Genomic DNA, 16,442 nt, shown 5'->3' with positions numbered 1-16,442 from the left:
GACCATTAGAAAGAGACAATCGGCTAATTTCGGCTTGGTAGAGCGTTATCTCTGTCGCACGATACAAACAGTTCGGTATCTATTAGGAGCTGTTACAACCAGTATCATTTGCTTCTTTTGATAATTGTTTTTATTATTTGTGAAAAAAAAACAATTTTTCTTTTAAATGGTAGCTTTAGGTTGTGGTAAAATAAAAAAAAATTAATATTATGTTTATGTATTTAATTATTTAGAAAAATTACAACTGTACATAATAAACACCGTTATACTCATTTTAACAATAGATAATTAACCGATTGTCTCTTTCCAAAGGTCGATGTGCAATATTAATCGCCGGGTACTGTAAAGGTTTTTTTAAAAATTAAGATAAAGTGCGGTTTATTTGGAGAATTGAAGTCGCGGCCTTTGTGTAACGTCCGTCGACGCAGACGTATAAAATATGAGTCGACGAAATAACAGAGAAGATTTAATCTCCAGAGGGAATGGTAATTAGTCGCGGGCATAGCGGTAATTTAAAAGATGCTGGAAGCCTCCGACCGTCGCTGAGACGGGGACGTCGCGCCGGGAAAGCGGAAAGCGACAAGTTCACAAATAAGAAAGCCTTCGTAGACTTCCGTAGACGTTTTTCACTGGCTCGCGTACTTTGTGTTAGATGCATTTTCAATTTTCATTACGATTAATACTATGTATTCTACCTAAAAATTATCACTCGTGTGTTGTTTTAGAGAAATTTCTGTACATAACATATCCTTTCTACGGATGTAAAGACATGAGTGTGTGAATATGGAACTCCTTCCCGTTAAAACATACTTCCTGATCTTGGTACCATTATACATATATATATATATATATATATATATATATATATGCATGTACAATGGTAGCAGTATATATATATATATATATATATATATGTGTGTGTGTGTATATATATAGCTATGTTTGCTTTCATGGATATTTTCAAAAATAATAATTTGGCAGAGACAGCTGCACTATCAGATGGACTTGTTTTAAAAGTTCCAGGTTCACGTTTGTTACTTATGTAGCTATATGTAACTATATGTATATATATATATATATATATATATATCATATAATGATATTCTATATAATGATAGTACATGAATATAGAAGTATGTATACATAAGTAATGTAAAAAGAAGGAAGACGGAATATGCGGAATGTAAGACAGTTTCTGTCGGAATTATCAGCAGGGAATTTTCTCTACCTTACTTCTACTTTATAAATAGTAACACTACGTATCTTGATACGTTATGTACTTTCTATGAAGGCAATTACAAATACAATATATTCATGATTCGATTATTTGAAAGCGTGTACATACCGTGTGTCTTCATAAGTATGTTTTCGGCTTAACGAAAGCTTACTGTAATATTTACAAAAAAAATCACTTTAAAATCAATCTATTTCAGCGTGAAAGCCTTTTAAGTGATAATAAAGCTTAGAGATGGTTAAGATAATGAATATATGTGAAATTGATACAAAGAAAACTCAAGTGATTTTTTTGTAAATTCCTCTTAAATCGTCTTACGTTTAGAAACCTAGAAGATTTATTCAATAGGCTGATTTGTAACGGTGCTTGGTGAGCGCCAAAGCCTACAAGCTTGAAATGTATTTTGAAGAGTGTGCAGCGGAATTATAGCAAAAATACCTCTATATCCTTTCTTTTAGAACAAAAAGACGAACAGATTCACGACATTCATACACGGTTGAAATTTTTTCCATTTTCACTAAGCGTTTTGCTAATACTTTTACAATGAAAACAACCAAGGAGAGAAAAAACCTACCGGCATCATTATTTCCATACAATTATAACTAAGGAGTCTTCAAAAAAATTTCATTTTCGAAAGAATAAACTGCCTTAAGCCTCCCAGAATTCCCAAGAGAGAAAGAGCGTCCAAAAGCTACGTGGTGGTCTAATATCAGAAAGGAACTGGAAACCCTTCAACTTGATGCAGAGACAACCCAGGATAGAGTGGCCTGGCGCAAATTGATAAGGAGACTCGACCCCAAATAAAGGGAAAAGGGAAGGAAAAAGAAGAAGAAGAAGAAAGAATAAATGCTATAGACTAATTTCTGTATAAAATCATATTAAGAAGGAATTGCTACGTAGCTTGCTTCGTAGCTCTACGCATCTACGAAAAATCCGTCGAACTCTTTGATCACACTGTTATTTTTATTCGAACACAACTTGATATAACTTCAATAAAATTTAAGCCTTATACGCGTTACTTCATTTATATCAGTTAATAAACTTCTCGACTCATGAAATAACAAACCAATTTCAACGCGGTAGACTAGCAGATCAAACGCCGCAAGTGGAACTGGATAGGTCACACGCTCCTAGGGACCCTGATCACATACAGACGAAAGCTATAGAATGGAATCCTCAAGGAAAGCGAAGAAGTGGCCGTCCAAAGCAAACCTGGCGGATGATCACCGCAGAAGTGAAGGCAGTTGGAATGACGTGGAGCGAAGTAAAGCGCGAGGTCCAAGACCTCTGTCTCAACGTGGGGATATTGGAATAAATGAATGACATCGTCCCACAAGGAGGATTGAGGGATTTGTTAAAGTCAATGTAAGACCTGTACGCTTATCTTATTGGTAGTCTGGAAGAGAGACTGAAGTCCAATGTCCTAAAAGATAATGTACACATCTCTGTTTTTAACTTATGTTCGCTGGATATTACACTATGACATATAAATGTCCATATATCATTAATGGACATATACATGTCATAGTTATTGCAATATGAAGATAAATAATAAGTTTTTTTAACTTTAATTGTCTTAATAAAACAAAAAAAGAATACGAAGTGATAATAAACTGTGATATTTTTTAAAGTTGACTAAAAATAAATTTTTATATATAGATAATAAGGATAAATTATAATATAAATATTAAACTAAGGCGAAGAAATGTAAAAATCAAAGATAAACAAACAAAAATAAATGTAAATGTAAGATCCTACAGAGAAGGCTGTTGAAGTAAGGAAACCAATGCAAGGTGTTACGAAAAACGAGAAAGGAGCATGAAAATAATAATATTGAGTGAAAAAATATTAAAACTGATATACTTTGCTTTATCAGGCAAGCAATGGTGAAAAAAATATTTTTATTTGATCTACATAGGTATTACACATATATGTATATATATTATACATATATACTACATAGTATTGTGTGGTTTTATTTCGGGTTAAATATATTTTCAGTATCTAAGGCAATGTTGGCATCTATATCAGAGAAATTCAAACAACGGTATTTTTAAAACTGTTAAATAAATGCTGCTTTTAAACATCTATTAACACTTCTTATTTCATTAGATGTAATAAACATGAATTCTCCTAAAACACCTAGATTAGAACCCGGAAAAAATTGCGAAGCTCTTGAAATAAAAGAAACACACAAGCATTTATAACTATAAATCGAGGAAGTCGTTATTTACACCATAGAGGACTGGCAACCGTATGTAATTATATAAAACAATGGTGTATTTTAATTAGAAAGGTAATTAAAAGCTTTCCGATAGTATAAGGTTACAAATATTTTAATGAGCTCGCAAGCAAGTTACCTTTCAATTTTCAGCGCGAATAGAAAATAGAAAAAAACATCATTTTTCTATCATGACTGTGTTTGTCACTAATCAGTGTAACATAACTCCTGAAGATGCCCCGTGGAGACGTGAAACACGTGTTGAGTGATTTGACGGTGGCGGTTGTGTAATTCGCATTGTTTGCCGCATACGCATTTATCAGCGGGCTGGCGGGCGGTGCACTTTGTTGCACGACTGCCACTGCATGTGCGGAAGTGGCTAAATATTGGTCCTTTTCTTACTTAGGATGGACTTCCGCAAGGTAACGCCTGATTCCATTAAATATTTATATATATATATATTCTCATCTGTCATTTGTAATTTCTTGACTCAAATCTTAAGAGAAATCTACGATAATAGAATAATTTTTACTACCTTACTTGTAACAAATCTGACTTCGTTCATTCATCTTTTCTTAAAGCCTTCTACTCTGGAATTAACGTCCGATTTCAATAACAGAGTCAGCAAACCGTTACACGTGAAAAAAGTTCGACCTTTTGACGAAGTAATCGATGTAACATCACCCTTATATTTGAAATCGTTTATGTATGTGTGTTGATTTTATTTGTGTATTTTTTAAAGAAATCATATAGAATACTAGCTAATCCCCAAACGTTGTTTTGCAAAAAAAATTAAAGTTTTTAATTAACAAATAAAAAATAAGGGTTAATCGTAGAGGGGTGAAAATTTACGGTTGTATGTATTTTGGTATGCTGAATCATAATAAAATAAAAACCAAAAAATTTGTTTAAAAAAAAATTAGGGGTGGACCACCCTTATCACTTAGGAGTATGGAAAATAGATAGTAGCCAATTCTCATACCTACTGAATACGCATATAAAATTTGGTAAAAATCGGTCGAGCCGTTTCAGAGGAGTTCAAGTTCGGACACCGTGACACGAGAATTTTATATATTAGATACAAAAAGAGTTACAATACGCCGTAATTTTTAACGACTTTTTTCTTTCGCATAGTTTTTGTATATACAATTATTACGAAATAATAATTCATTAATAGAAAAAAGGTTCCAAAATTTATGAGACGTTTCTAAAGGCCTGCCGCAAATCATTAGTAAAAAAATCTTATTTATTTATTTACGCTTATTTGTACACAATAGGTAATAACTAACAAAAAGAAACAATTTATATAGAAGTACAAGAGGCGGTATTATCGCTCGAGGCGATCTCTACTAGACAACCTTTGGATGGAGATGAGAGACATAAAGGAGAGGGCAGTTTAGGATGTACATACATACATTACTATACACAGATATATATAAATATACAGCGTGAACTGTTCGCGCGAAGTTCATAACGAACTGTCAAACGTGTTTTTGTTAGTAGCAAGCGCTGTTTATATGTTCGTGTACACCTACTTGAACTAGGTACGAAGCCTTCAGGAACCTTCGGATGTTACTTATTTCTCAGATTCGAAAATCACGAATGCAGGGAGTTTGTACTAATATTATTAAGAAAATAAAGGAAAAAATTAAAAAGAAATGAAATTTTATTATTTAAAGTAATCGTGAAAATGATGAATGGAAAGAAAATGAAAGAATATGTGAGGAATAAAAAATAGAAAAATAGACATCACGATTGAAGGAAGATAATATATAATATAAGGTTATATTATCCGTGTGTACCTAAGATAAGGGTAGTATGAGAGGTTCTTAATAGGACAGAGTGTCTCGGCTAATTAGTGATCAACATATATATGATACATATAACATATAGCTAAATACGATATGTTAGTTTTTTTATTAATCAATGACGAATAAGGAATGCATCATATATGTAAAGAGTGTATATCTAATATATAAAATTCTCGTGTCACGGTGTTCGAACTTGAACTCTTCCGAAATGGCTTGACCGATTTTTACCAAATTTTATATGCGTATTCAGTAGATCTGAGAATCGGCTACTATCTATTTTCCATACCCCTAAGTGATAAGGGTGGTCCACCCCTAAATTTTTTATCCTATTTTTTATACAAATTTTTTATTTTAATTTTTTTATGATGGAGCATATAAAAATACACACAACCTGAAATTTTCACCCCTCTACGATCAAACCCTTATTTTTTATTTGTTAATTAAAAACTTTATTTTTTCTTGCGAAACAACGTTTGCGGGATCAGCTAGTATATATATGTAACAGCTTTGAAGGGATGACGTATAAATATTTTTATCACATAACTGTGTAACGGTGAACAGTGCTGGTGATATATTTTGGTGATTATGTTGCGATAATTATCGAATTAGCTCACGCGAACGCGAGCGTACCCGGCGCGTTCGTCCAGTCAAAGATAAAAAGAGATAAACGCACCGGATATGAGAAGCAATCATTTTTCAACCAATCGGGGGAATTATTGGAAAAACTAGCAAATGAATTTATTATAGCAAACGTGGGGCGCCACCCCGCGCCTCCACAATACGGGCATTATATTATACTTATTATGCGGATGTGACGTGACAGCTCTGAGCTGGTGCACACACTCGCAAATATACACTTTATAGTGTGATACTGCCCTAACCTCTGTCCTAAAAATGTTAATTGAAAATGTAAAAAGTAAAAGGGAAAGAATGATAGATGAACAGAGCAAAAGGGTAAGAAAGCAGAAATGTAGCATGAAAGATAGATAATAGACCGAAAGAGAAAGTAAAGTATGAAAGAAGAGAGAGAAAATAAAAAAATATGTAAAAAAAAATTGCCAATAAAGTCCCTGTCCCACCATAAAAAGGGGTACGAGAGGCCCCCAAAAGCGGGGCCATAAAAAAAAACCTCTGTCCTTTACGTGTCAACACGATGCGTTTATTCAACTAGAAATACATGTAAAAAAGAAGATTGAAGCTTGAAACATTGAATCCAGATGAAAAGAGTCGCTTTTCGTTCCTGAATTTCAGCAGCAGATAAAGAGGTGATAAACAAATTAAAACAAGTTATACAGAGTCTAAAAAATTTAAATTTTAAAATGTAAATGGTATATAAATAAAAGAAATATAATATATAAAAAGGAGGAAAATACCAAAGATAAAACAAAAAAAAAACTGTACTGTGTTATAAATGAGGTAATATTTTAAGAGCAGAAAAATGAGAAGGTAGTTGACGTGTATAAGAAGATAAGTAATAATTAAAATTGTTAAGAATAAACAGAGAATGAAAAAAGAAAATAAAAAATGTTAAAAAAATATTTAACATAATCAAAAGAACCATGTTTCTACCAAGAGGTGAACGAGATATCCACGTGAAGGATTAAAACAATTCAAATTTAATCTTCAATTGTTTTCGTGATCACCACTTGACAATCTTTACCGACTTCTTTTTACCAGATATTTTCTATTTAACAAGATTAAATACGGTTTTTTTAAGTAGATGCATTTAATTGTAATGTTCAAATAACTACGGAAGATATAATCGAATTAAGAGTTCTTTTGAAATCTAAAGCCATAAGTTAGTTTCCTCTTACGTGCAATAATTTTTATATTCAATTTGATGTAATTTTGTTTGATTTTTATACAATGTTACATAGTAAATGTTTTAATGTTGTATCACCTATTATTGAACACGTAACAGAACCATTATTCATACGTTTAAACTTTGGAAATATATGGCAACATTTATAAATTCATCAAGACGGCTGCCAGTGTCAAATTATATTTACTTAAGGCAATACGGAGATCTAGTAGTGCTTCGAAATGTTACAAATATAGTAAATATTTACGAAAGAATTATCAAAAAGGTTTTATATATATTTTTTAAAAATCTTTCATTAATAATATATGTTCCTTACTGAATATCATCGCAGTACGGTTTAAGTGGTATGTAGCTGGGTAAAGGGTTCCCACTGCTGGTAATTTTACTTTATTAAGTAATAATTTTAAATTGTGAGGGAACAATTTTATTTCCTCGAGTTTGACACCCCTGGATTATAACCTATATTAGGACCAACATATTTCTAGTGTTATGAGGTAAAGCAATTGAGTGAGAACGAAAATGGGTTATTATTCAATAAAATATATTGATTATCATATATAATAAACTGGGTAACCACGACATTTGTCTAAGAAGTGGACAGATGGCGCTATATATGTCCTAGGAAGATGGTGAATACAAGTAGCTACCAATATGTTCTATTGCAAATCTATGGGGAGATATATGTTCAACAGTATATGTCGTATGACTAAAATAGTTAATAAATGCCTACTGGTTGTAAAAATAACTCTAGGTTGATTAATTGAAAATATCTATTAGACTATAAAGAAGTTTGGAACAGTGTAAGTAAAAGTAAAAATTTTTTTTTTTAATTTTACCTATGTGAACATGGTCATTGACACATACAGCCACTATAATTTTTGAAGAGACATATATGATATATGTTTAGATAAGCTCTTTTACAAATTTAATAAGTTATCCGCGAAGGCTTCACCTTTACTTACATAGCGAATCACACTTAAACAATATTATTTTCTCCGTTACAGTTAATTGAAATATTTCTTATTAAATATAGTTTCTCTTTTTGCTTCTTATACAACACGAAATAACGGAGAAAAGTTGACATTTAAAAAAAATACAATACACATTTAGTGCACCTTGGATTCAAACTGGTACATTTACCTCTAAAGAAAAAAAATACAATCGTGTTACTTATGTATATAACTTAAAATTCGTACCTTACCTTTGTATTAATCTGCCAAAACCCGAAAGAATCTGTAACAAGAAGATATTTACTTAATATTTGTATTATGGTAATTAAAATTAATGTGTCTGTTTGAGAAATTAAAATAATCGCTTTTTACTACGTACATATGAATTTCTTAACATTTTTGTCTGTCTGTTTATTTCGGCTAATCTCTAAAATGGCTGGACCGATTTTAACGTAACTGAAACTGGCAAATAGCTAATGTAATAAGTAGTAACTTAGGCTTTGATTTTGAAAATTTTTTAACGAAAAAAAAAATAGAAGTTTTTTATTAAAATCCACGCGGGCGAAGTCACGAACATAGCTAGTATGCACATAAATAATTAAAAACAAAACTACATTTAAAGATGCAAAAAAAAACATGTGAGAATTTAAATTGGTGACATGATGAGATGAACATGACATGTAAAGCGAGATAAATAAAAAGTCATTTAAATTGAGATTAAAGTGGTATCCAATGAAAGGAAGAGAGAAAGCGGGACAGTTGAAACAATGGATAGACGACCTTAATAAAGTGGTTGGTTCAGAAGGGAGTAAAACAAGAGATAGAAGAATATGGAAGAATTCAGAGGAGACTTTTTTGTCATTGACAAGATTAAAAAACCTATCGTCCACATATATGCTATGTATATGTATTGTGTATGTAAAACCAACATGACATATATTTAAACTATTAGTATGTAAAACCAATTTAGTATAAAGACAATAAACCGAGTGTAAATTATTTAATATATGTATAAATTGTAAATACAAATAAAGGCTTATTTAATTTCATTAATATACATATACAGATTGTACTATAAATAATTTTTTAAAATCAGGTCACATGTCTTAAAATGTATATTTCTACACGCAAAAGTTTGGATGTACCTGAAATTTAGATTTCAGGCAGGTAGTCAAAGATTATAAAGCCTTATATCGCGTTCATCAGGATCAATTATATTTAAATTTAAAATACAAGCTTTATAAATAAATTATATTGCAGCGGGTGTTTTTGTTAGTTTTCGTTTTATGTTTAAAACTAGGAACAACGAATGGACTAGACCGTGTCATTCAATGCCAGACATTAATTAAACATTTGTAATAATGTGCTCCTTCACGTCCCTGAAAGCCGCTATCACCTGAACAAATTTTGTATTTACCGTCTCACTCTATTAGAAGCGTGCAGCTGAATCAATTTAGAAACTGAACATTTTTTTTAATAAAGATATTTTCGAATGATTTAGGTAAGCAATAGATCATTTTAATATATTAAAAAAGTTTCAACAATTGTTTGTCAATAAATATTTACCACTAAACATAGGTTTCTTTCATATATCTAAGATATTTGATTGAATAAAAGAAGAGTTAGGAGAGACGGCTAAAATAAAAAATGATGGGTTTATTTTGCTTAGTGATTTGTATCAAGATTTTAGCTAAACGTGTGCTTTCATAGATCTCAATTTCGACAGATCCATCTTTTTATATCATCTTGCTTATGAGGTCCATCGTAAATGACAACGTTTCGGATCCATATCTCATCCGATGATCCAACTTAACATTTAAACATTAATAATAATTATTAAATCATTAATAAACTTTTACGCAAGAAGAAAATATTAAAACAAACCGGATTTGCATTTTTAAACTTAAGTTAGGAGAAGCATAACTTATCTCTAAGTTAAGACAAACGTCATTCCCGCATTAGCAAAATGGCGTCCCTTCGCAAAAGATTCCTAGCTAACGTTCGAACTTTTCTCTGCGCATCGGAAGTTAGTTCAAAGTGCAAACTATTCTCCGGTTCATAGCTTTGAAAATTAAATAAGATGATTTAAATTTTCTCCACATATAACTACAATACATTTCTTTTCATTTTAATTCTTTTGTAATAAAATGTACACACTTGATTTTGATTTATATAATCTATGGTTATCTTTTTGTTTTACCTGAATCGCACTGTCCAAGTGTCATATGGAGAATTTTCGGGTGCGAGGAGACAGCGCCAAAGCCTCTTTTAAGGTAGCGAAGGTGAAGGGCTATGGAGCCTTGGGTCGGACTGCCACATACAAGTATATCGCTATAGGATATTTAACATGAAGGGTCCTTTTTATCAAATTTAACCTTCTTGATTTAGTATTTCAGGGGAGACGGAAGTGTAGATTTTACAGCTTTAGATTTAATAATCTTAGTTTTACAGCGTTTAAAAAAACCTATAATATTATGAAGGATTTTTTAAAAGATATCAGTAATGGATCTTGATACTGAATGCACTATAATGGAGCTCAATTTGATTGTAGTTTCAATCAAATTGACCTTTTCAGGCATTCTCTACGACGGAGACAAGTGATCACTTTATTTGGTGTTATATTAGTAAAAACTTGAATTAATTTCAAGTAGTTTGTTTTAATTAAATACATTTATTATAACTAGTATCCGGTGTAATATAATGTAAATGTTTATTTTATATCACATCGATAAACACAAACACACACACAAAATTCTGCTTTTCAACTGATGGATACACACAATAGGACTTCTATTGACTGGTCCTGTGCTGCTTAACCATGTTGTCAGTCCACCAGTGGGCGGCCTGCCCACGCTGCGTCTACCAGATCGTGGTCGCCACCATGCGTCTTGCCCACTCTCACTTCTAACAAGTAATTATTTAAGATATGTTGTTGACCGTGGTTGTTCTGCGGGCATGGTTTTCTCCATTGCTCTCTGGGATTTAGGCACGCATTACACATACGAAACAATAAAAAAATAATAACAAAAACCTTCACCTGCAAGCTGTTTGCATCTAGTGTTATAGATACGTGAGGAAAGCTCTGAAGAAGTGGTCGAGATGGAAGGTCAAAAAATGTTGAACACGTAACTAGTTACGTTGTAATTGAAATCGTTTTTCTTCCGTCATTTAAATTTCAAATTTTCTCTCGCCCCTGCTTCGACTAACGGAGGAGGGGGCCATCGACTGTTTATAGTCATTTCTTTATAACTTCATTAACATGTCACAGGGATATTTTGGTACAAAGGATACGAAAGCAAAGTTTATATGTTCCACGATATTATAGTGTCATAAAAGTAAGTTCCAAATTTAAAAATATTTTTTATAAACATTCATTCATATTCTTTCTATAAATTTTATATCTATTAAAACACCATTTTATTTATTCTTATTATTTACCGCTCCAAGAGAAGAATGAAAGATATATACAACTTCATTTAAACTGAAGTTGAAGAAGAATCTAATCGAATAAAGCGCGTCATAGCCTAGGAAGAGCCTTCAACTAACTCAGTCGAATTTATTTTTGTCATCACTTTTACAAAATTGTTTCAATTCTATATAATTAATGCACAATGTATGAATTATATAACATTATATCCTGGGAATCTAATCCACTAACTATGATCTACTAACCTACTGTTCTAAATGAATATAAAAATAAAAAAAAAACTCTAAAATAGATATATTCAGACATAGGTTTAAATTATGTCAATGTTAATTATTATTTTGTAAATCAAAATCGTGAATAGTACATTCAGTATTTATAAAAATGCGTCTTAGTTCTCTTCAACTTTTTTAATAAAAGAGCAAAATAAAGTCGTATTACCAATTATAAATCACAATAGAGTAATATTTTTATTATTGTTGATCCAGGCATTACATCATATTTTATTGCTTACCTTAGATTATAAAAAAGTTGTTTACTACTAATCTTATGTTTACTCTCAAATATGCCTGATTTTGGTATCTACATATATATATATATATATATATATAGACATATAAATATTCCTCCAAAAATACATTTGCAGATGCAATTACTTACTAAAATACAGCCTTTATATATTATTGGACTCTTAAAATATATAAGATAGGTGTCCGCAACTGTTTACAATGAAATGTTGATGAAAATATAATTATTCCATTTTTAATATACACCGTACACCATAAGACTTGCACCGTAGATCCACAAAGAGGACAGACAACCTTGCAAAAATCGAAGATGGATATAGACCGATTTGAAAAGATCTTAATAGAATATGAAAGTCCACTAGTGGAGATCTTTGTCTGAAATGACTGTATATTTACAAAGTAACTTATAACCCGTTGAGAGAACATGATAAATAATAAGATTAAATAAATAAATCTAACTCGAGATGAAAGTTAAACCTACATATTGCTTTGAAATATTTACCATGGTAAAATAATTTAAACAATTTAATAATATAAACGAAATTTACATTAAAATCATTCGAATAGAAAAAAAACGCGGAAACCCATATGGAGACAATATGAAGACTCCAGCCAACGTTGAAAGTGGAATTTAAATATGTAAGGAATTAGGAGAGGGGGTTGAAGTGGCGTAGGGGGGAAGGGTGAAGCGAGGGTGAGAGGGGGGGGGGAGGTTTTTCAAAACTAGAAAGAGATGAACACGCTTTAGTATCGCGATCTGAGCCGCGGTTCGGTTTCTGTGCGCACACGAGGTGAAATTAGAAGGGACAGATCTCAAGACATTCCTCGAGATATTTTTTTTTCAGACTACATTTATACGTATCATTGACCAAAAAAAACTGCATGGACACATTCTTTAAAAACAGTCCTAGTTGTTTAGAAACAGCTAAGAGATATTAAAAGTCCAGCGATGGGCTATAGTGGATTTTAGAGAATGAAATAACCAAATTATAATACCATTTCAATACACTTAAACATAACATTTATTAAGCGATTTAATAAACTGTACATCGAAAAAGAATATTTTTTAATTTTAAGTCTAAAGTAAGTAAGTTAAATTTTTGAACATAGATGATTGTATGTGTATGTGTGTGTCTATATATACTTAGTAATCAATAACAAAAACTCAACACATACTTAGAAAAACGTATGTTCGACTAGTAGCATACCAACATCTAGTAATCAACGAGAAAACTTTCTCTTTTGTACGTTTTTGTGTCGTCTTGGATGTAGGTTTTATTCGCCAATTACCAATAATAACTTTTTCACAATCACGTATTTACAAAATACGAAAGGTTTGTAATTTTTTAAAATTCTAGTGTCGTAATTTTTTGTATCATAAAATGCGATATCTGCGGATGTATCTGTCCGCCCCAAGACCGTGTGCGGCCCACGCACGCGCCGTAATGAGCGCGCGCGGGGGGTGGGTAGTTAGACAATTTTACAACTGCGCCGTTCCGTTTTTTGGGAGCCTCGCATCGCTAGGTGTGTTTGCATAGATCAACATGAAATACGGACGCGACACATTTTTCTACCCACGTGCCGGTTTATGTGGGTATTCAAAAAAATCATAAACAGCATTTTTTTTGTTACAAATCGAAAAAAAATCCATAGAAGAAAAACTATATGTTTCTTTCTTCTGTAATGTCACTATTGTATCGGTAAGATAAATATCGAAACAAGCATAAGTGAAGCAAACATTGACAATTCAACTTGCCTTTCCACTAGGCTATGACCATAATTAGATTATCACAGTATAAATAATTATTCCATTTTTAAGTTTATGATATAACAATTAATACGGATCCTGTTTTTATCACAAGGTGACAAAACAAGAAACACTTGTTAAGTACACGTTTTGTAATTCAAAATCTCTTTATCTTATGCGCTGATTTCTCTATAAGACAACTATAAACACCAGAAGTACCAAAAGGGCTTAAAAATATGAAATTAAAAATGTTAGAAGACGAAAATCTTTGACCAATGTTGCCGGTGATGAAATGATCCGAGACGTGGTAACATATATAACTCTTAAAAAGGCTCATGTTCACCCAGAGAGCAATGGAGGGGGATATGCTAGGAGTTTCGCTGCGAGATTAAATCAGAAATGAGAAGATTCACAGAGGAACTAAGATCACAAGAATTGCTCATTTGACATCATTCAAAGGTTCTTCAGTGTTGACCACGAGCAGGTAGATGAAGCGTGGGTAAATCTTCCACCAGGTAGACCGTTGACATAGGTAGAGTCGCGGGAACTCATACAGGCAGTTCAACACTGGTCATCGTGACGATCTTTGTGGGTGACATATACCTTTCATTTGTCATTCATCGTATGAAAAGAAGAATTCACTTCCGTCACTGAAAGACAGGAAATGACTCATTACAAAGTAATTTTACACAACACCTGTCTGCGTTGTATACTCTATGCCGACATCTGTAGGTGAGTACAAATCTGCATACGTCGAAATAATTTAGGGGGCGAGCCCACACAGGCAAGCATTAATGTGAGCACGTTCGGTAACTTAGAACAAGAAAATTTTCGCAGACGTCACGGGAAATCATTAAGTTAAAGTAACATTGTACAATATTGACAGCCTCCAAGAGGGAGCCTTTTCGATCTTCCCTTACTTTAATGTTATATATTTTATTTATTTAACAGTTTATTGTACACAATAAAAACACTAAAGTAACAATACAAATATAACTGACACAACAGGCACTACTTATTTCTAACCAGAAATTTCTTCCAGTAGGCCTACGGAAGGAGATTCATAAAAAGTAAGGCAGACACAACGTGCACAATAATTAAATTGAAATATTTACAATAGATACGACTTTTGACCATAATTACATACTTAACATGAACATAAATGTATACTTACATATTATATACTTACATAAATAAGCATAATAAATAATATATATACATAATATAAGCATAAATACATATATAACATATATAACTAAAAATATTATATATACTAGACAACTAGCGATAAATAGTGCTCTTTGACTCCCTTTTTAAATACAGGTAATGATGGACAATCACGTACTTCGTACTATATTTTTATATCATTTATTTTAAATAGACACGCCTATAGCTATACAAAAACTAAGTATACATTAGTTTTGTTCGTCTATAGTGGCAGTGGCATCCAGTGGCCGCTGGGTCCGAAAGGTTCTCGGGTAGTTATTACAAGCAGGTAGATGCGACGTGGGTAGGTAGAGATACCCCATAGCAGTGCAAAACCATCATCATCATCATGTCGAAATTTGAGAGAGTCTTTTGCCTTTTATGGTTTATCAACACAACGTACATATTTAAATATGTCTCCTATTGTAGATGTAGATCTACAGTCAGAATAAGAGTTCCTCGCTTTTCTTGAAATGTATTTGGGATATTCTCATTAATGTCTTGTATCGTTGTGTTACGATCTATTAGATATGATTGAATTTTAATAAATTAGAATTAATACAAAATTTGAAAAATAAAATCTAACACAAATTACTTAGTGATATAATACGATATAAATTGTGTTTCTATAAATGTAAGAGAATATGTATGTATAATAAATTTACTACGTAGTTTGTGTGTGTTAGTGTTGTTCAATTTTAACCGCTTTTATTATTTTTTGTCCCTATTACATACGCCGTATCTTTACGAAAACATAAGAAAAATCGGATGAAATGGTCGAGTCGTTCTTGTATATACATATATAAAAACAAACAAGGTTTTTTTGTATGTTTACTCAATAGTAACATACTGTAAATTAAAATAGTGTATGTTTAATACAGATATATATAATGCAATTAATTTATTTACTTTTAATACAAAATCGTTACATTTGATTATATTTTTAAAGATTTACGTAACATATTTTAAGGTTTAGAGAAATTGCAAAAAGTTTTGATCGACGAGTCAAATCTACCAATTTGCTAGAATATGAATTGTTAAAATCATTGGATATTTTTAGATGCTGCTTCGTTACCATATTATTGGAAATCTATTAGGTAGGCCTATGCCCAGCAGTGGACATCTAACAACTGGAATTATAATGATGACAATATGCTATATAATTAAGAAAATGACCAATATTTAGCCACTTCCGCACATGCAGTGGTAGTCGTGCAACAAAGTGCACCGGCCGGCAGCCCGCTGATAAATGCTTATGCAGAAAACAATGCGATTTACACAACTGCCACCGTCAAATCACTCAACACGTGTTTCACCCCTCCACGGAGCATCTTCAGGGGTTATGTTACACCGATTAGTGCGAAACACAGAGACTCTGAACTTTGTACGACTACCACTACATGTGTGGAAGTGGCTAAATATTGGCCCTTTTCTTACTTAGGATGGACTTCCGCAAGGTAACGCCTGATTCCATTAAATATGCTATATAATTATGCTTTG

General features: G+C 32.1%; 1 protein-coding gene across 1 annotated transcript in view; it reads right to left on the bottom strand.

Moving 5' to 3' along the window:
• Positions 1–16,442, bottom strand: part of LOC137933588 (broad-complex core protein-like) — a 145,403-nt gene that overhangs the window by 51,281 nt on the left and 77,680 nt on the right. The window contains exon 2 of the mRNA XM_068777604.1: positions 8,290–8,321. The gene's annotated coding sequence lies outside the window, so the exon portion shown is untranslated. The remainder of the gene's footprint in view (positions 1–8,289; positions 8,322–16,442) is intronic.

The sequence above is a fragment of the Battus philenor genome, unplaced genomic scaffold, assembly GCF_028537555.1.
Source record: "Battus philenor isolate CCGP_79_NKW_IND1 unplaced genomic scaffold, ilBatPhil1.0.hap1 SCAF_13, whole genome shotgun sequence".
Taxonomy (NCBI): domain Eukaryota; kingdom Metazoa; phylum Arthropoda; class Insecta; order Lepidoptera; family Papilionidae; genus Battus; species Battus philenor.
Note: the sequence above shows the minus strand (reverse complement) of the source record. Positions and strands in the feature narration are given on the sequence as shown.